At 32.0% G+C, this 23,501-nt stretch overlaps 1 protein-coding gene across 1 annotated transcript in view; it reads right to left on the bottom strand.

The window, feature by feature from the left end:
* ect (ectodermal) overlaps window positions 1-19,347 on the bottom strand; it is a 92,368-nt gene extending 73,021 nt beyond the window's left edge. The window contains exon 1 of the mRNA XM_072541129.1: window positions 19,189-19,347. The gene's annotated coding sequence lies outside the window, so the exon portion shown is untranslated. The remainder of the gene's footprint in view (window positions 1-19,188) is intronic.
* Window positions 19,348-23,501: the final 4,154 nt, after the last annotated feature.

The raw sequence follows: 23,501 nt of genomic DNA on the forward strand, positions 1-23,501 counted from the left end.
GAAAAAGGTAGCCACCATCGATATTTACGTAGTTGTTGTTCTTACCTAACACTGAGTGCATATCTGCCATTTCAGAAAAATTGTAGTTGTTCATTTTCAATCAAATTAATTCGAATAAAACTTTCGTTGACAATAACTGTCATATACACGATTTGACAGTGACAATAATTTGCCTACTCGAATAATAAACTTTTTTTGTCGATATTTGTGAAAATAATATTGAAATATTTTAGCTTTTCAGTGGCTGTAACTTCTAAATTACTCCCTGACGTCCCGTTTTTAATCCAATATTATACTACAAAATAGTTGGGGGGAGGAGAGGTTTAGAGACTCCCCTAAAATCTAATAAAATCAGAAAAATATTTTCGTTACTTTGATTTTATTGGCCATGACATGTTAACACATAATATAAACTTTCATAAAAAAATTTAAACCTTTTTGGTGCAAAATTAAAAAACTATGTCTGATCGCCCTTTTGCATATAGGAAAGTTGGACAAATCAACTTATTTTCATCGTGACACCTGTAGTGTATCTTCAAATTGAAAAATTCGTATTGTAATACCTGCTATAATTTACTTTTTTTATTTGGAATTAACTACAATTTAAGTTTCAAATATATCTTTTGTTTTGACATTTCGATTTCCACTCCGGAAATTGTTCTCAAAATACAATTTTACAAACGAACGAAGGTTAAACTAAAATTGTGGTTAATTCCCCATAGAAATAGTAAATTGTATTAAATTGCCACAAAAAAATAACTACAGAACAATATAGAACTGTATTTCCGCTCCTTTTATATAATATTCATCCAGGAATTCCATCATCTTGGGAACACTTTGTTAAATAGAACCTCTATCTTTCTCCGTGTGTTTACAATCTTTAATATTCGAAGACGCCGTTATTCGCAATTCTTACGAACGGTATTTAATGTTGCCATATTTCAGAAGATTTTAATATTGAGCAATCTCCGCAAAATATGAATATTTAAATCTTGCAGCAAACATAAAAGAAACTAGGACGTTTAAATGAGATAATGCAAGAATTTATTCTTTTCCCAATATAATAAATTTTAAAATTGTATACGAAACGCTACGAATTAAAGTTAGGATGAATTTTTTAGACGAATCATATTTTTACCAAAATAAAAACTATTATTATCATATATTTTAACAGAGGAATTTATACTTCATTGTTATTACTAATATCATTTAGTTTTTACTAAAAATTGTTATGGTCTTACAGCATTACAGCTTCATTATGTATATTTTTATATTCGTTTTAGTCACTTTGTTTACAATTATTCTTCCTAAATCATTGAGTACCGATCCGAAGGACATCTTCTTCTTGCGGTGCTTATTATTTCCGGATATTAGCGATTCATCATGCTAATTTTAAGTTTGTTTACAGCTGCTCGAAACAAAGCTATGTTGGACATATTGAACCAAGTTCCTAGGTTATGGAGGCAGTAAATACGTCATCTTCTCGGGCCTTACAAAACACTTCTCCTTTGATCACCAATTGAAGTAAACCATACATGTCATTATTTTTCATAATATGGCCAAATTAATTTAATTTATTTACCAATTCTGCTGAGAACTTCATAATTCGTCAATCGATCAACCCATGAGATCTGCAGTATTCATTTGTAGTTATACTTTTTCCATTGTCAATTTGCCAAGCGTCGGCTTTTGAGGTTCTTTGATGTCGATGCCGACCATTGGCGTGGAAATTAAGAAAAGGGATCAGTTATCAAACGCATATTTCAAGAAAAATCATATAATTTTTATTAATTTTTACATAATTATATTCAGGAAAATTTCTCAATTTTTGGGCAGAAATTGTTTAAACAATTTTTTAAACAAATTCAAAATATCACCTTTTGTGCTCCAAAAAATATTTTTTAGGTTTTTGGGTGACTCTAAATAAGATCTATGTCATTTTTCTCAAAAGTTAATAGTTTTGGAGATATAAGCGATTTAAAATCCGAAAAATGCGATACCTAATATGCATTTTCGAGGCTTGAAAAATATGTAAATGAGTATTTTTGAGATTCAAGAGTATCTAAACTAAAGTATCAACATTGATTTTGGTGAGAAATCGGAGCAATATTTTCCGTAGCAGAAAAAGGTGATCTTTTGAATTTGAATTGTTTCCGGCAAAAATGTCCGGCACCCTTCAACCTTCGATTTGTTTAAACGGGGCATTTTTGAATAGGACTCTTCAAAGGACAGAATCAGTTTTTTTTTCAAATGGGAGCGGGCTCACAACACCGAATAAATAACAAATTAATTCTTTCAAATTAAAGCTTGTTAATTTTAGTGATTTATAAGAATATTGGACTTATTATTTAGTTTTTACATAAACCATAATATTTTTTTACAATTATCTGTAAATAATGGCTCATTCTGTCAGAAAATTTTAAAACATTGTCTATCCAGCAATTAAGATAGTCAACTGAAATTTAATTTTTAAACACGGCCTACTGTTAATGCACAAACAGGGTGAATCTTCAATATTTTGCTTCGAGTTAGAGATATCTGAAAAAGTTATTTGGAAAAGATGTTCCAAATATTATTTTAACCCCACATAACAAAGTTTTATGTCAAAATTCGCACTTTTACTTTTTTCATTAATTGAAGAGCTTATTTCCAGTGTCTTAAATCCAAAATTTCGATTTTTTAAATTTTCTTTTTTTAAACTTTATAGATTTCTTCAAGTCTAGAATAAAGTTATATGTACCAAAACAACTTCTTATTTACCATTTAAAAGTGCATATGAAAATTGTAAAATTGTATAATTTGTATGTTAAATTTGTATGAAAATCTGTAATTTCATGGATTTCATTATATGGATGTAAGACACTTTGGAAATAAGCTCTTCAATTGTAGTCAGGATTCTAAAACGGACAGTTGGCTGTCCCGAGATGCATCTTTAGACAGCCAATTGTAGATTTAGGATCGAGATTACAAATAATACTGAAAAACTAAAATTGCGAATTTTGTCATGAAATTTGGTATGTGCGTTTACAATAAGTGGAACAACTTTTCCAAATAAGTTTTTCCGATTTCTCTAACGCGAAGCAAAATATCGAAAATTTACCCTGTTTGTGGATTCGCAGTAAGCCGCGTTTAAAATTTAAATTTCAGATGACTATCTTAAAAAAATGTGCACTAACAACATGTATGACTGTGCAAAATGTCAAATCTGTATGTATTTTAGTAGCTGATATATAGAGTTGTCTTCATCTTAAATGCGACACACTGTATAATAATGAATACTAGTGTTCAAGATGCATCGCGATAGCTGTAAAGAAATTAATTAGAAGGACTGAAAAGAATCGTCAGTGTGCCTGTAAAATTGTAAACTGTTCGCTGAATAACGTCTTTTGCAGCAGTGTCAATCCTACCCAATTTTTTATTTGGTCGCTTTCGTTTTAAGGAATGATCTGTAACTGTGCCTAATTTAATAATTGTATATATCGTCTTATACCCGATTTTTTTAATACATGAATTCTCGAAACAATTGCATTATCAGCCATCCCAATATTTTCTTTTTTCAAACACTCATACATATTTAAAACTATTCTTTGGGATTGTACGTGCAAATCTTTATTTTTTAATTCAGAGCTGTCATTAACATAATTGTCATTATTTATTGATAACACAGAAGTTGATGCATCTTAAAAAATGCCATCCTAGAAAAATATAATATTACTTATAACTTATATTACCTATACCTTATAAGCCTCCGCCTCTGCAATAGGAAATATTTTAGGGTATCGCATAGCAGACAACAGGTGTTCATTAGAATTTATTGGTTTGCGCTTCGCGCTGTTGCCATAATGCATGAGTTTAAAATTAGTGAATATAACCTTAATACCATTATTAATATATCTGCAATTTTTCATGTTTCCAGGTAAGGTATAAAATCAATGAAATTTGGAAAAAAATAATACAATTCTTGAAACCGTTTTTGAGAACTTGGATTCTTAAAAGTTGTCTGATTTCTTAAAAGTCGATCATTATATCTATAAAAGTATTACCGCTAAATTCACCAACAGGGCAACGTCGAACGTTCAAATTCTCTCCAGACTACAATGTTGCCAATATTCGAAAATTACTTAGAATATAAGTAATATATACAAAGTTCACGGTTGCTTTAATTCATTAGTGAAGAGTCCATGGAAATATTAGTACCTAGTTAATTAATTTATATATATATTTTTGAGAATAAGTTCATATTATTTTTTAAGAGTGTCGTTCGTTGACTAGCAATTGAATAATAACGAATAGAAAATAGAGAATATTTTTTAAATATAACCTTACGAATTTTAGGAAATATGTCTGACAACCTTGATTTGAAAGGCGGTCTCTTTGATACCAGAATAAGACATGTTTATGTTGGAAAATTATTAGTGGATGTACTATACCACATCTCGAAACCCTCCAGCGTCTTTATAGATGCCTTTATACCGTCTAAGCTTCCAGTCCATAAAGCAAAACCGGAATTACAGAGCACTTAAGTTGCCAACATTTTATTGTTACACGTAGATGTCAACTTTTAAAAATCGAACTACTTTTTAATAAATGGTGACCTGCAGAGTCGTACTCCGCGTTGAATTGGTACAGAATCTGTCAACTTACCCTCTATTCTAATGCTCGCTATTCGATTATAGTATATGATTTTACTAATTCTAAGATCTTTGTTATCTATACCAACTTCTTTTATTATCGTCATCAGTTTATCATATTTTAGTCTATCTAAAGCCTTTTGGTAGTCTATAAAACATATATGTACACAGATCTCCGCTCCTTTGAAAGATAATCTGAATGGTAAATAAAGCTTCTCGTGTACCCAACACGCAGTAATACAAATTGTGTGCTCGGTACATCCACACCGCACTTTTTATAAATCTTACTTGAACATAACTTTAAGAAAGGTCTGTATTAGGTGGCTCCAAAGACATAATTTTATAAATGATGGATTCGACCGTATAAACAATAAAACACTAAAAATTTTTGTTTTCAACACTTCCATAAAAAACTTACATCGGTCAAACTGGTAGAACTTTTATCAAACGTATAGCAGAACATAAAAGGGTTTTCAATAATTGAAAAACATATTCTACGTACACTTCACCTTCTAGATCATAATCATTCTTTTAATGACGAATTTCAAATTCTTCGCATCCAAAGTAAAGGCCTTAAGCTATATTTATTAGAATCTATGTAAATTAACAAATTAAAAAATACAGACATAATTCTGAATTATGTCTGTATTATAAACATATAAAGTGTAAACTCATACCAAAAATAAATCACTTGAGAAAGGCAATCACTACTGCCAAAACTGCTGTAGTGATATTAATTTAAAATAAATTTTGTGGAAGTGTTGAAAATCAAAGTTTTCACTGTTTTATTGTTACATAATTCTATAGTTCTCACATTTCTTTGCGTTGGATATTTTTGGTAACGTTATGGATGTTGATTTAACCCAAATTTGAGGAATTGACCTGTATTATATAGATATCCTTAAATATTCATGTAAATCACTTTAATCCTTTATCGTAAATTAGTTTTAGAAATTATGTTTGAAAATTATCGGGACCTGTTGCTTTGCCATCGTTAGTACTATGTATATCGAAGGAAATGAAATTTCGTATTTAGTTGTGAACTGGGGCACCTGTTCTTTCTGTCATGTTTCAGTGATGTAACCATTCAAAATGGCTGACATGAGCCATTATGCAAAATTACTTTAAATATGACATATACCAGGCTATGCCTCATTTGAAAGCAAAGTAAACTTCTTTTCAATGGATTCAATGAAATTATTTTCAGCCAAAAGATCAAATAAAAACATTAATTTTACCGACTTTAGCCTTACCAAGCTAGCTATATACATGTAACAAGAGAGAATTACATGTATTGGGTCTTCCAGTAGGGACGTCAGAACTTTGACAGTTGGTAGCGGCCATATTGTTGAAGCTACAACTGTTAAAATGAGCTGTCATTTATTCATTCTATGCTGACAAATCACTATAGATGGATATGGGTAGCGTACAAAAATACGCGAAAATGGTAAAATTGCCTTATCAAAATGGATGTTCTGTTCGGTTAACGTTTCGCGCGGTTTACCTATTTTACGGTCACCAAAAGCGTCCTAACGAGAAAACTATTCGCAGTATAGTGGATAGTTGAGTCCAAAGGTTCAGTCAATAATCAACAAACACCCTTCCGTTGACGAAACTCCGCTCCGATCCGCCGCTGTCTGTGAAAGTGTGCAGCAGAATCTGAGGCAGCCGATTTTACGTCACTCACAAGAACTCGACTTTTCATTGACCACAACTTGGCAAGTTTTGCTTCATGACTTGGGACTGTACCAGTACAAAATTCAACTGACACAAGATCGCTGAATGGGCTCTGAAGGAATTGGAAGCTGACACTAATCTTCATTAAAAAATCATCTTCAGAAATACGGCACATTTTTGAATTAACGGATATGTCCAAACACAAAATCATCGAATTTGAATCATCACCATCAACGGCAAGTCTATGATTACCAACTATTGTGGCCTGAATTGAATGATATGGGCACCGACGACCTATGGTTTCAACAAGATGGCACTACAGGCCAAACAGCTCATGCCACATTGAACATTCTGCTCGAGAGATTTGAGGACATGGTTATCTTACGTGGAGGTGATATGAACTGGCCACCGAGATCGTGCGATTTGATTCCCTTAAAATCTTTCTTGTGAGGTTTTCATATATCGAGAGTCTATTCGAAGTCACAAACCACAACGATCCTCAAAGCCAACATATATGATGCTATCAATTGGACAATTGGACTTCGAACCAAACAGCGAATCCGCAACGGACATTTGAAGGATTTTCCATATATACTGGAGACTTCAATTTAAGGAACTTTGCACTCCATTTCTATCCTTTTGTTATTTCTAGATTGTCTACATTTTAAAAAAAGCTTTAAACGATCTTTAAAATGAATTATAACTTGCTATATAATCCTTATATATATTATAAATATCTTACAAAATGATACCTGTCCGCCATTTTTATTGATTACGTCACTGCATCACAAAAACTACGAACAAGTGCCTTAGTTTAGTTACCTAAAATGTTGTATAAGCAGTTTAAATTAATTTTTTTAAACAGTGTTTTTGATCGATAAAAAAAATACTTCTACATGGTTTAAAATACATTGTCTCATATGATTATTACTCATGTCATTTCATTTTTAATTTTCATCAAATTGAGTTAAAAAAGTTGTTATAATTAGACGATTAGAACTTACTCTTTATTCACATAGGAGAATCTTCTATGACAAAGTAATTTTACGTAATTTAATTTTATTTTGATTTTAGTTTTTTTCTAATTTTTCATTGAAGAAATGCTTTCTTTCTCTGGTAAAAGTTGATATAAATTTCTGATTTTAGATATTATTGAGAAAAAGCAGAATAAACACACAAGGGATCCACTATGAGATTCTTTTCTATTTGGAAAGAAAAACTATGAAATAGAATTGATTATTAATGATAAACAGAAAAAGATATCTGCAAATAAGCTGGAATTTAAAGAATAATACAAATCATTTTTAATATGCATGCAAAGAGTGACAAAATTAAGATTATACCAAACTACAATCCACAAAACATTGATTTAATGCAGCTAGTATATGATTTAAGTGAGGAAAAGATGCATAAAAGAACGACAAATTATATACTACTGAAATGTTAAGGAAAAATGGGCAGCAGCATGACAGAAAACATACCTAAAAGTATGTAAGGACTTACTATAAGGCAAAAAGTCTTTAACTACATAAAACAGAGAAATATATTAAAAAAAGTATATTTCGTAGTCCCTTGAAAAAAAAGTAAACACTTTTGAAAGCTTGAGTTCATCATCATCATCATTTAACTCGGATCTATTCACTGCTGGATATAGGTCTCCCTCAGTCTTTTCAATGTATTTCTGTTTTGTGCTGTTTGCATCCAATTTTTGTTGACATTCTAGCTATGTGCCCCGCCCAGTTCCACTTAAGGGTCATAATTCTTTCTATGGCATCTGTCACTCCTGTTCTCCGTCTTATTTCCTTGTTCGTGATCCGATCCCTACGAGAAATGCCAAACATCGATCGTTCCATGGCTCTTTGGGTAACACAAATTTTATTTCTTACTTTCTTGGTTAGTGTTAATGTCTCTGCACCATATGTAAGTACTGGCAACACGCACTCATTAAAGACTTTTCTTTTAAGACACATAAGCAGTTCTGATTTAAGAACATAGCTTAGCCGAGTGCCACCCAAGTGAGTCCTATGCGGCGGCTTAGTTCGCACGTTTGATTATCTCTTCCTATGCGTATCTCATGTCCTAAGTACTTACATGAGGTGGTTTCTTCAATATGCATGCCATTTACTGAAATCTTTTCGCTTAACACAAGATTTGTCATGATTTGTGTTTTTGTGTGGTTGATTTTTAATCCTACTTGTAGGGAGGCTAGGTATAGTTTCTCCAGTTGCGATACTGCATCATCGATTCTGTCAGCAAAAAGGACAATATCGTCAGCAAACCTCAAATGACTAAGCATTTCTCCATTGACATTAATTCCTTTTTCACTCAGATTTGCGTTCTTAAACATATGCTCTAATAATGTTGTATACCTAGTTGATGCTGAAAAAAGAATATAAGGGGCCGAGCAAGAAGAGTGCCGGAAATTCTTTATTCTGCAGACAAAATTCAAGCACAGAAGATAATGAAACAAGAATCAAATAAGAAGACCATTTCAAAGAAGCAAAACAAAAGGCATCAATGTAAAAAATATATGTTAGGTTCGTATGATGATGACATGAATGCATATGTGCCAGTTTTAGATGACAGTGAAGAGGAGGAAGAATGCTAGAATGCTGAAGAAGAATGATATTGCCAATATAATGGTAATGATACTTCATTCTGCATCAATTATTATTTGTACGCAAACAATTAAAAATTATTATAGTTTTTAGAAAACATGAAAACTTGAGACCTTATAAAGAAAATCAGACCAAAAAACACATTCTAAGTATTAACAAAGCACCTGTGCACAAATAAATGAAAAAAGTCGCTTTTTTGCTTAAATGTCATGGCGCAGTAAAAGTTTCTATAACCACGAGATAATACGTCTTTTCTATTGACTTCCCCCAGATATTCCAGATAAAAAATAGCGCCCAGTAGTTTTTCGAGTTTTCAAGTGATTTTTCGGCATTATTTCATGGAGTAATACACTATAAACAACTTATAAATTTAATTTAATTTAATTATTTACTTCCCTGAAAAAAAATTAAAAAACTGTTGATGTAGATAAGTGACTTAATTGATTTATACAGTTGTATAATTTTTATATTATTGTTTACATAATATTTAGCTATATCCCTAACTTATTTAGCTATATAACTAAATTTATATACATTCTAATTCTACTTGTATTACGAATAAGGATATCGAGAACCCAAAAAAATCGTCTCTATATGTTATACTTAATACAACGTATTTGGACATCCGGTAAATTCTCAGTTCCAATTGAGAAGCACGGTTCGTAATCACGCGAAATTATCCACCTGTATGAACAATTAAGCCTGATTGTTTCACATGCTCGAGCAAACAGCTGTAGAAGGTGCCTAAGCATGTATAGTTACAGTTATTAACACTAATAGATTACGGAATTTCATTATATGCTTTACGGTTAGCCATCCGTTAAGGATTACTGTTCCTTTGACTTAATTCAGTATACAAGGATCATCAAAAACACGATAAATGATACTACTTAAATTTTAGTTGTATATTATAGTTTAACGCATTAGCACCTCAAAAAAAAAAACGTTAAAATTAAAGTTGTTTAAACACCGGAAAATTAATGTAACTCCGAATTAAATTTGCACGTGTTTCAGAATTTTAAAGAGGATTTTAATGAAGGCAATTAAATATTTAACAATCTTGTAACTTAATTGTAAAAAGCAAAAAACGAAACGTGCTTGACTGTTTCAACATAAAAGGAATTTCCCTTCTTACTACGACATACAAAAGTTTGTCACCGATATTTAACGAACGATTGGCACACTATATTGACGATATAATAGGATTCTAGCAAACAGGCTTTTTGAAAAACAGATCTACCATTGATCACATGTCATCCATCAGACAAATATTAGAAAAACGACGGAGTACGGTATATACTGCTATTATATCTTCGTAGATTTTAAGGAAGCATACAATACTGTTGATGGACCCCAATTATATTGGCTGTGATCGAATTTGGAATATCAAAAAGACTGTATTGGTAGAATTAAATAAAATGATAATGACGAAAGTCTAATATAAAGTGTGGGTACGAGGGGATGTTTCAGAACTATTTTAAATTAACAGAAGACTGCACCAGGGAGATGCGCTATCATGTACGCTGTTAAACCTAGAATTAGAAACAGTTATGAAAGACTCGGAAACAAAATAACTTGGAGATGCAATATGAAGTTATAGAAACGGTGAAAGAATTCTGCTGTTAGGAGTCACTGGTTGACTACAAAAACAACACATCTGTTATTTTGGCACAGGACCTTAACTAACAGCGAGAAGTATTTAAAAGCAACGAACTGTATACTTTATAAAACAATAATACTTCCATTGCTCACTTACGGATTGAAAACATGGACAATGACGACGTGAGATAAAAGTATTGAGGACTGCGGAGTTAACCAATAGGGTATATAAAGAAGGCAATATAATTTCGAACTCTATAGAATTTTTCTCAGAATAAACTTAGATATCTGGACGATGTGCAGGAAGATTTAGAATCTCTATAGAATTTTTCTCAGAATAAACTTAGCTATCTGGACGATGTGCAGGAAAATTTAAGGGAGATTGGAATGAGGGAATGGAGAAGACAGACACTCGATAGGGAAGGATAGAAGAATGTTTTTGGGGCAAGCCAAGGCTCATGAAAAGCTGTAGCGCCAACTGATGAATATGATGTAACTTAATTGATGAAAAATACAAAAATATGCCAAAGTAACGTTATAGATAAATGACAAATCGTTACAAATAAATTTCTTATTCAGATGACACTGCTATAATAAAATCACAGCAGATTTTTTATATATGTCAAAAATGTATGACAATATTTAAAAACTTACTACCCATAACTATAAAATAGGAAATGACAGATAAATTACAAAATAAACAAAATTAAAGGAAATACAGGTTATAAAAATATACTTAAAAATATTTATAGTGGCAAATTTCAAGGAAAAAACTGGTAGACTCGTTAGCAAAGCTAGACTCTAGAAGAATGAAATTACAAAATAGCTGGACGGAAGTGAGGATAAAAAAACGCTTTATTTCGTAAGCAAAACTAGATCTTAGAGGCATATATATTTTGAAGCAAATAAAAAGTAATATTTCATATTAATTGATCTGTCTTTAATACTTAATTTTTTAGTTATTTTTCTAATACTAACAAACATTTTTGTGTACCTAATAAAAAATTGTGACGTATGTTAATATGTTTTTTTTTTTTTATTTCATTATCTTATTTTATTTATTTCCTAATTTAATCTTATTCATTATTTCCATATTTATAAATATGTATATTCTGAAAGTGGATCCACGTTAAAATCTTTTTAGCGATTAGGCAGTTTAGCATTGGAGCTGTACTAAAAAAACGATTTTGAATAAAGCTTTCGTTCAGTTCTGTTTACTTCAGTCCAATCTACTCACTATATCACCACATTTACTTCTTCTTCGAAACACATCTTGAAAAGGTAAAGTAGTCAAAATTAACATTTATTAATACTTATAAAAACGGAGGACTTAACGCAATGTTCAAAATATTTTAAAAGTCAAAAAGACATGGCACTTAATAAGAAAAAGATTAATCTAGTAATTTAAAGAAACTTTATATAATAGATTATATATAGATAAGATTCAAATACTAAGGTGTGACTAATGTTAGCCAAGTCTTTAGTGATAGAATTGGTGTAAATGTAACTGAAATAAACTTTGCTGATTACAGTTGAACCTCTTATAATAATTAATGTAATGTAATAGCTGAAGGATTTCTTTGAAAAATTGTGAGGTAGCGACCTCTATATTAGTACTGTTGCATATGGGATTAGAGGTATTGATACCACACCTATGCAAGCATGGGGGGTCGTACCGAAAATATGGCAAAAGGTCAAAGTCATATACTTGCCTAAGGTAGGTAAAGTATCAGACCTAACACCAAAGTCATATAGACCGATAAGCATATCTTCTTTTCTATTAAAAACGCTGAAAAGGCTTCTTGATAGGTACATCAGAGACGAAGTGCTAAAATATAATCCTCTAAGCAATCGTCAATATGCATACCAACCTGGTAAATCTACGGACTCTGCGTTGGATGATCTAAATAGGCTTATCTCAAAGTCAATGGAAGACAAAGAGATAGCAGTGGCCGCTTTTTTAGATATAGAAGAGGCATTTAATAATGTTACCACCAGCTCTTTGATAGGGGCTAAGAGTAGACGAGGCGCACCTGCGGTAATATGCAGATGTATAAGGACATCTCTGGAGAATAGGACAGTAATGTCCACTCTAGGTAAAGCAACCATAAAAGCAAAAGTAGGTGGAGGCTGTCCACAAGGAGGAGTTCTGTCCCCTCTACTTTGGGCAACCTTGGTAGATGATCTCCTCAGAAATCTGTCCACAGAAGGCTTTTATTGTCTATGATATGCTGACGATATAGCAATCGTTGTCAGGGGCAGGTTTGCTCAGGTAGTGTCTGAGAGAATGCAAGCAGCCCTAAATATAGTTGACGACTGGTGTAAACAAGAGAGACTGATAGTCAATGCTCAGAAAACACAAATTGTCAACTTCACCAAAAAAAACAGCACTACAAGGCCTAAAACCACCGGTGCTGAAAAGAACAGAGATTTCATTTGCCAAAGAAACAAAATACCTTGGGGTATATTTTGATCATAGGCTTACATGGAATACTCACATTCTAAAAACCACACAGAAAGCTACTACGTCCTTGGGCAGATGTAGAAGAATGTGCGGTAAGAATTGGGGACTTAACCCCAAAATGACTCTATGGTTATATCCATAGTCAGCGACATATAAGCCAGATGCATGATACTGACAACAGAAAGCCAATCGAGGAGCTAAAAGCCGATATTGTGATGACAAAAACATCGGAGGGTGTGGGAGCCGGTATAGTAGGGACAAATCAAGGGATACATTTCCCGGTAAGTCTATCTAAGGATGTGACAGTTTTCCAGACGGAAATAACTGCAATCCATCACTGCGTGGAAGAAATAGAAAGGGTTCTGTTCAGTTGCCATCTTCACAGATAGTCAGGCAGCGCTTAAGGCACTCAATTCCGTAGAGGTCAATTATAAGCTAGTATGGGATTGCGTGTGTGCCCTAAATAAACTGTTAATTTAAATTATCATTTAAGTTTAGAGTAAAATAACCTTATTTACCTAATATTAAACATTTATTTTTTTCGCAATTTTCTCCGCATAAAAACTTAAAATTGTTCATTAAAAATTGTTAAAATACTATTTTTAATCTTTAATTTTTAATTTTTAATTTTTAAATTTTAATTTTTAAAACTCTATTTTAAAATAAACGACTTAATTGACCAGAATTTATTTTGAAAAAACAAAAATTTGAAAATTCCAAAATATTCGATATTTTTGTCCATTAGTGGATATATATATATATATATATATATATATATATATATATATATATATATATATATATATATATATATACATATTTTTAATAACTTGGATTAAAGGGGTCCTTTACTTCCTATTGTCCTGAATATATTTTCTTGTGGAATATTTATATAAACTATTTATTATATCATATGGGAAGAAATCACAATTTTTATTAATAATTCTTTATATTTGAGTTTTTTACTTCCATAAAACTTGAAGTAAACCAAAAATAAACTGTTAACTATTATATCTTAATTAGTCAAACCCAACTAATTGCAGGTCAAAGTTTAGTAACACAGCATGCTATTGTAGCAAAATTATTAGTTTTTTTGTAATTGTTAATTTGTAAACCAAACTATAGAATGTAACAGAAAACTAAGAAATTTATTATTCTTAATTTCTCACGATAATTAACACAATTAATAATGTAAATCAGAAAAGCTTATCAGGCTAGTGAGAATGATGTTTAGGAACACGAGAAATAGGGTAACAATGGAAAGTGGTTTAAAACAAGGGGATCCGCAATCAACGAATTTATTCAATACGGTATTAGAACAGATCGTAAGAATATCAAATACATATGAGTATAAATAAGATTAATTTCAATCGCAAGGAACAGTGCATCACCGCAAGTTTTTCAAAAATTTTAAGAAGAAGCGAAAAAATACGCACTAACAAAATAAAAACACAATATATGGAAATAAGTGGAGATATATCAAATGATAGCAAGTATATCAAAATGAAGGAAGCAGAGGCTATCTATAGTTTTAAAACAGTAACAGGATTTGCATACTTAGGAGTAACCATATCAAGCACGGGAAAGGAAGTAAAATATATAGACAAAAGATTAATGAAGATGATCAGAGCGGTGAGTTTACGAGACAGATATCAGAACCACGGTGATGTATGCCTGCAGAACATGGATTATGAACCTGCAGGAAGTAGAGATCTCGGAAAGAAAGTTGCTCAGAAAATTTTAGACGAATAAATAAAAATATAATGAAAATGTATTTAAAACCAACAATTACGGCAAAATACGAGCCGAAAGAGCTATATAGCTTGGTCACATTGTACAAATGCTAGAGAATCGAAATGTTAAAACAATACTGAAGGAGGTAGAAATGGGGAAAAAAGAGTAAGTGAAAGCAAAAATGGTTGGAAGCAGTAAAGCAAAACTTGTCAGAAATAAGCGGGATAGATTGAAGAGGAAAAGCAAGGAGCCAGAAAAATGGAGGGAAACAACCAAATTTTTGGAAACCAGGGGCCATAATAGTCTATTGAAATGTTACATTTTTTATGCCTTGGCGTGCATTTCTTAGAGGAGGCAATTTTATTTTTTTTTGATGTATTGGGAGGGTAAGTATAAGCGTAAGTTCAACTTTGTAAGGTCGCCAACCTTTCTCCCCGGGCACCATCTTGAAAAAAAGGGAGAAAGGGTTTTCGAGCTGTATCTCGTAAACTAGCAACTCTAAAAAAAATTATTTGACATTATTTGTAGCAAATTAAATTATCTACAACTTTATTACTTTTAATCGTAAAATAGAAAATAAAAAAGTTATAAACAAAAATAACTAAAAATTTTGGAACAAATTTTCTTTTGAACCTTATAACTTTTTTTCTGGTAACTTTACAATAAAATGACATCAAAGCAATATCATAATTTTATTAATTTTTTTTGGATTTTACAGCACTCCGGACTTTGCCGGGTTCTTGAATACTCGCCATCATTATAATTTCATTTATTTTTTTTTGATTTTACAGCGCTCCGCAGTTGACCGAGTACTTGATTACTCGTAAGAATACGATAAAACCGAACCATTAGACTTAGTTTTCTATTATATACCTCGTGCGCTTTCGCACGAAAAGCACCAATGGACAGAGAGTCGATTGGTGCTTTTGATAACTGGCAACTTGTTAAGTTTAATAACAGCATCACCGTACCAATAGTATTCCAAGATAAATTTCTTTGTAATGAAAAGAATAAAACAAAATTAATAGACCTTCTCAAAACTGCTCTATTAGAAGTGGGTTTTAGTGCCGACCAGGCTGAATCTGATTAAGATACAGTCATCATCAGTTCTGCTCTTGCTACATTCCAAGCCTTTAATTCTGTGACTGTCGTAGCAGAGGAGATTGACATTGTTGTCTTGCTCACGGTATTAGGAAGGCAGCAATCCAATGTTGTCTGTCCAACGTGTTCAGTTTTTTTAAACCTTCAAAAGAGTGTAAGTCGCATCAATTATACTGTCCTTTAAGTTTTATATATAGCGACACCATTGTAGAGAAGTTGCTGTTTCTCCATGCTTTTTCGGGATGCGACCCAATATTAGTAGCATACAAGATCGGCAAACTTGAATTCATCAAAATTTTACAGAAACATCATGAGTTATCTAACGGAAGAGCAAACGTTTTTTCGTCACTTTATATGGTGGAAATAAAGATGATTCTCTAACAGCATGAGATATAAACGATTCGATAAGGCAGTGACCGAAATTACATTTAACCTATCATTGCTTCCGCCAACACAAGATGCAGCTCGTTTCTACAGTGTTAGAGTTTATCACCAGGAAACACTGCAATTCTATTCTGAATCTTGGGGCTGAAAGATTGGGCTGAAAAAAGCATGAAAAACTTTGAATATCAATTAAAACTTTCAAAACTCCAGCACTCCAAGAACTTCTGAAATTCATTTTGTGCAGATGCAAAGAAAACTGTGAAAGTATGTGTGGTTGTCGACAAGTGGGCCCTAAATCCTGTGCAGTGTGCCTCAATTGTTCTGGTGAAACCTGCAGTAATATCATGGAAATATTAAAATTGATCGAAAAATTCGAAGAACTCGAAAATTAATTACCCACAATGACGCCAATTCTAACTTCCGTTCTTTTGCAAACATTCACTTTCAATACTGAATTAGATCCTGAACCACAGCCTGGATCATCAAAGAAATTGAAAAAACAATAACTGAAAAACAACTTTTTAAATATATAAGTATGCTCAATATTATCTCGAATGGAAATTGTTAGTGAATTAGGCATAATGGGGATACCACTTAAAAAACGCGTTTCTAGACTCTACCTCATAGGTGGTCGGGAAAAAGGTCGATAATAAACTAATAATCCTACAAAATAATAAATTATATGAATAAAAAGATATATAAGAAAAAACTAAGCCTAAACTTTCGTTTTTATCGTATTCTTATGGGTATTCAAGAACCCGATCAACTTCGGAGTGCTCTAAAATTCAGAGAAATTAATTAAATTAAACACATTTGTAGTAAATATTATTCTTTGAAAAACGCCCTATAATATTAATCTAATATCATTTTACTGTAAAATAACCAGAAAAAAAGTATTAAAACCCAAAAGAAAATGTGTTCAAACGTTTTTAAAAAAGATCTTCTATAATATTACTCTGATGTCATTTTATTGTAAAATAACCAAAAAAAGTTAAGGCCCAAAAGAAAATTTGTTCAAAAATTTTTACTTATTTTTGGTAATAACTTTTTTATTTTTTATTTTACGATTAAAAGTAATAAAACTAAAGTTATAGACAATTTAATTTGCTAAATAATGTTTTATAAAATTATCTGTAGGATTGCTTATTTACGAGATACAAGGCAGAAACCCTTTGCCCCCTTTTTTTACAAGATGGTGGCCGGGGGACAAGAAGGGCGACCACACAAACTGCAACTTAAAAATACACTAACCATTCACACATATCAAAATAATTAAATTACGTCCTCCCAAAAATGTAATCTCAATGTAACTTTTCAATGGACTATAAGGCCTGTAGTGTATAAATAATAAAGCAAAAAGATCTAAAATATTCTAAAGTTTATTTAAATCCTTATCATGATTTGTAAAGTTAAAATAAGAGTAAAAAAGATATAATTACTACATTCATTTTAATTAATTTCAATATTTAATTCATTAATTGAACTCAAAATGGTAAAATTGGTTTATAATTTAGTCCAATATTATTCAAATAATATGAAGAATTGGATATTTGACCATAAAAATATTATTACTATTATTTTTTCTTATAAAATATTTTAATAATTTTAAACTAAAAACATCAAATAATTTATAAAATTAAATCAAGCTATTTATACATTTTAAATATTAAATTTATTATTAAACATGAATTAATTAAGTCAAAAAAGTATTTTTATGAATACCATTAAATAAAAAGCAAATTTGTAGCCTCACTATATATGTTTACAAAATACTAAAAAATCACAAAGGTCTTAAAACGAATTTATTTCTTTTTTGTATATAAGCATTAGCAAGTTATCTAATTTTTTACGAAAAAAATAGTATTACTATTAAGATTATCAAAATGTGAAAAAGTTAGTTAGTAACTATGATAATATAATTATATCATTCAATAAATCTCATATTTTTTATTTTTTCATTTGTCTTATCATGCGTATATCAACTAAATAGTGAGACAATAAACAAAATTTTAAAATAGCTTTAAAAAGTAAAGCAAAGGACAAAAAACAACATTTTCGTGTATTAACTACTGAACTGCTGAAGTATTTTAAAATGTTTGCAAAACAATATATTATATGTTTATCTCCTAACCTATCTTTAAAATTGTTATTTTGCTTGGATTTTATCTTTAAACAGTGATATTAATATTATTATTTTATCGGACAGATATCTACTTAGATAGTATAGATATTTGCTAATATGTCTAAAATTTTGTTAAATATAATAAGCATAATTAAACACCGAAAAGATAATGAATTAAAATGTAAATTTTGTAAAAACTTCAATAAAATAATGAAAATTAATTTGCTTTCGGTAAAACTAATATTTCGTGTAATCAGAAATTAGTATTTGAAATCTAAAACATTTTTACAAAGTGAAAAGAAGATTTGAGTCTCTTTTAAGTGATAAAATTATTGTGATTTATAGTAAATACTAATTAAAAACTTTAAAATACAATTTTCTTCAAAGCTGTATTTGTTGTCTGATTAAAAATTTTATGTAACTTTTGTTGTATGTATAAAATAGTTTAAATAATTATCGTAATAAATATATTGACATTAAAAGTAGTTTTAATAATAAGTTTTGTATTAAATTAAAAATTGTTTAAGGCTCTTAAATCTCTAAATTGAAATAATGTACGTCAAACGGTTATTTAAATTTGCAATTGTAATTATAAGTGTATAAAATCTGCTCTTCACTTTGTAATTGTCAACCCCATCACTTTTAAATTAAAAATAATAAAGGGCAAATTTATATCGCGATCACTATCACAGTCCACAATCGGTAAATGGAAAAAATAAAATCACCTAATTTTTTCGCACTTTCTAAAACACAGTCCTTGGCGAAACACTTTTAAAAAATCAGGATCCACACGAATAATTAATCCACAAAACCAAAAGAAAGTAGAATCCTTGGTGAAGATCAAGGAACTTGACTTACCTACGCGCAATCCAAGAGTAGGTCAAACGTACCAAACCGGGTAACACTTTTAGTTCAAAGAACCAAGTCTTTCTCCGTCTCTTTCTGTCTTTGACCTGGTATGACCGAAGGACGAGGAAATCGCTCACAAAATACTCCGCTGTTACTACTCAGTTTTACTTCTTATACTAGCCGTGACGTCATCAGATTCATATTGGAGATGTTCTTACCACCACTTCGGGCATTTATAGAATCCCGATCGTGAATCGTAGTCCGGGAGCGAGGATTTTTTATCTTTTGTCGTTCATATTTCGACGCCACTGACGTACGGCGATATTTGCTGCGATTGAGAATGTTATTTCAGCAAATTATTCGCATAATTTATTCTAATTTATTTTTTAAAAGGTTTATAAGTTAAAATAGAACGTTTGATATCAATTTTTAAAATACTTTCTTTGGTTAAAGCTGCACGTTTTAAAGATATTTCTTTTTCTTCTTTTTGTTTTATAGTTTTTTCTGGTTTCTACATCCTCTCTAAATTCTATCCATTTATTACTTGAACATCTATTGTATTTATCGCTATTTCTATATATAATATGTTTCTTTGTAATTTACCCTTGGTTTTTAGGGTCACCATAGGTCCACACCGTACTATGTCACCGTATGGCACCATATGCAGAACGGAAAGTAGGAAAATGCCAGGCTGGTTTAGAGGTGGTAAATCGACCATTCTGCAGATTACAACCATGAACCAAATTTTAGAAAAAAACCACTGGAATATGGCATATATACTAGCCTACAAAGCAGCCTACGACTCTGTAAATAGAAGGGAATGTTCAAAGCAATGAAAGAGCTAGGAATAACAAATCAGTTGGTTAATTTAACAAAACTAACCCTTGAAAAAGTTGAATGTAGAGTACGAATTCAGGGGGAACTGTCTGAACCTTTTAAAACAAATAACGGGCTGCACCAGGGAGATTTTTTCTCCTGTATACTGTTTAATCTGGCTCTGGAAAAAGTAATACGTATGTCACAAATCACAACCATTGGATCAATTTATAATAAATCAATGCAAATCCTTGCCTATGAAGGTGATATAAATATTGTTGGGAGAACGAAAAACGCTGTAAGAGAGGCGTATGTAGCATCAAAAAATCTGCTACAAAAATGGGTTTAATAATAAACACCAACAAAACGAAGTATATGAAAATAAGCACGCAACCACAAATCTTACGTCCACCTGTTATAGAAAACCACCTCATCGAAGCAGTGAACGAATTTGTATACCTGGGAGCACTCCTTATTACTGAAAATAATACTACAGCAAAGATAAACCGCAGAATTTGCACGGGCAACAGATGCTATTGGGCCCAATCTACTTCTTAAATCCACAATTATATCGAGAAATACAAAAATAAAACTCTACAAAACAATAATACGCCCAATCCTAAAATAGGGTTCAGAGACCTGGACTCTAACAAAAAGTAATGAAAACACGTTAGGATGTTTCGAAAGAAAAGTACTAAGGTGAATCTATGGAGCAGTGAATGACAATGGAGTGTGGAGAAGATGATACAACTTCGAACTTTATAGAATATACCAGAAACCAGATATCGTAAAATATATTAAGATAGGACTGAGGTGAATAGGGCAGGTAATGCGGATGGAACCAAATGACTCAGCTAGAAAAACGCTCCTTGATATACCCATTGGTAAGAGAAGAAGAGGAGGACCCAGAACAAGGTTCCTTGATAACATCGATGAAGACAGGAGAAACATGGGAATACGTGTTTGGCGGAGGAAGGCGATGGATAGGGACGACTGGAGAGAAATTCTTGAAGAGGCTAGGACCCACACAGGGTTGTAAAGCCAGAATAATGATGATACGTCGACATGAGTTCAACTGCTTTGCTCTATCAATCTTTTTAACAATTCCTTTTTATTTTGACACACTTAATTTTACTTGCTACTCTGTAGAAATGTTTTATCTCTATGAACTATTTTTAGATTTGTGTTTTTTTATTTCCCGGTCAGTCAATAATGTTCCAAAAGTGAAAAGGATCGGTACTTGGAACGTTCGAAGCATGTACCAAGAAGGCAAGGCAGAAAATATTATTTAAGAAATGACACGCCTGAACATACATATTTTAGAATGCGAAAACATGAAGTCGGTTCCGGCTTACTCCACTTAGTATCTTCTACTCAAATCCGACTCTCAGCTTCACGCTGGTGTCTCCTGATAAAAGAAGACTGGATATCCGGTATTCAATCCGGGTGGAAAGTTGGGTCGGGAACTGACGAGAGCGGGTGAAATGGTCCTCCTAAGAGAGGGTTGTGCTATGGGCCGGCGTTCCATATATGTAAAAATGTCACGAAACAGAAAATATTGCGTCAGAACAGGACGGATATTCAATATCAATGACACATGCAACGGAATAAGGATACTTATAATACTTATACTTATAGTATAAGAACTTGGAAAGTATTAAGATGGAACAGACCTGGAATAGCGACCAGAGCCATTAGACAATTGCAAAAATATAACATGAATATGTAAGAACAGACATGAATACGAATGTGGATTTGTCATTGCAAAAAGATTAAAAACGGCAGTGATAGATTTCTTCTTCTTCTTCTTCTTCTTCTTTTTATGTAGACCTGACTCTGTCTATTTTTCAATGTGTCTCCAGTAAGTTGTCGTTCCATTGTTTTCGTGGTCTTCCTACTGATCCTCTTCCTATTGGGGAACCAGTTCTTGCCGCCTTTATAACTCTTTTTGTTGTGATTCGCCTTATATGATCATTCCATTCTACTCCACTATTTATTACCCAGTCCTTGATGTTCTCCACCTTGCATCTATGTCGTATACCTGTACCTCTAGCTCTGTCCCATAGTGTTCTATCATCAATTTTTTAAAGTGTTTTCATCTCTGCTGTTTCTAACATCCTTTCTGTACTCTCTGTATCAGGTCGTCTTTCTGCCGCGTACTTTCCTTTTTTAGTTCTTCTTCTTCTTCTTTTTGTGACACTCCTATCGGAGATTGGCTATCCTGACCTTGTTTACAGCTGACCTAAAGAGTTCATTAGTGGTACAGCCAAACCACTCTCTCAAATTACGCAACCAAGACATTCTTCTATGGCCTGGATTCCGTTTTCCTTCTATTTTTCCTTGCATTATATTTTGAAGTAATGCGTATTTATGTCCTCTCATCAGGTGACCCAAATATTCGAGTTTTCTTCGTTTGATCGTCGACAAAATTTCTGGGTCTTTTCGTATCCTTAACATTACTTCAAAGTTTGTGACTCTTTCAACCCAACTTATCTTCAGCACTCGACGGTAGCACCACATCTCGAAACTTTCAATATTTTTATGTTATTCTTTTTGAGAGTCCAGGCCTCTACACCGTATAATAGCGTGTTAAATACGTAGCCCCTTAGCAATCTTAATCGTAGAGGGATGCTTATATCTCTGTTGCAGAAGAATTTCCTCATCTTTATGAAGGTGGCCCTGGCAATTTCGATACGTCTTTTTATTTCATTGTTTTGGTCTCCAGTTTCGTTTACTGAAGTCCCCAAGTATTTTTAACTTGATACTTTTTCAATTTGAATGCCGTTTATGTGCTGGTTGTGTCCTGTTCTTACTGAAGACCATATGCTTGGTTTTTTTATATTGGTACCTACTTATGCCATAATTTATTATGGCATAAGTATCAATGCGAATATTGTTTACATTGATTACGATTCCTTCGTTTGCTTACAAAAGGGTTTCCTGGCAGATGCTTTCACTATAAACATTAAATAGCAGCGGTGACAAAATGCATCCCTATCGTACTCCTCTACGTATTTCTATTGCTTGTGATATCTCATTTTCTATTTTGATGTTAGCTTTCTGATTCCAATATAGATTGAGAATTATTCGCAGATCTTTATTATCTATGTCCTTTCTTTCAAGAATGTCTCTTATTATGGCGTACTCTGTCAAATGCTTTTTCAAAATCGATAAAACATGCATGTACTTCCTGATTAACGTCTACACATCTTTGTGTAAGAACATTCAAACCGAAGAGAGCTTCTCAAGTACCTAGTCCCTTTCTGAACCCTATCTGTGTATCACTAATATCTGAATCCAACTTTTGATAAACTCGGTTGTGAATGACGTTTAGAAATATCTTTAGTAGATGGCTCATTAAGGATATTGTTCGATGTTCTGAACATTCTTTTGCATTGGATTTCTTTGGCAGTGTAACGAATGTAGACAACAGTCACTCTTGAGGTATAATACCAGTTTTGTATATTGTGTTAAATAAGTGCAACATTAAACCTATTGAGTCATCA

Source organism: Diabrotica undecimpunctata, chromosome 8 (genome assembly GCF_040954645.1).
Source record: "Diabrotica undecimpunctata isolate CICGRU chromosome 8, icDiaUnde3, whole genome shotgun sequence".
Taxonomy (NCBI): domain Eukaryota; kingdom Metazoa; phylum Arthropoda; class Insecta; order Coleoptera; family Chrysomelidae; genus Diabrotica; species Diabrotica undecimpunctata.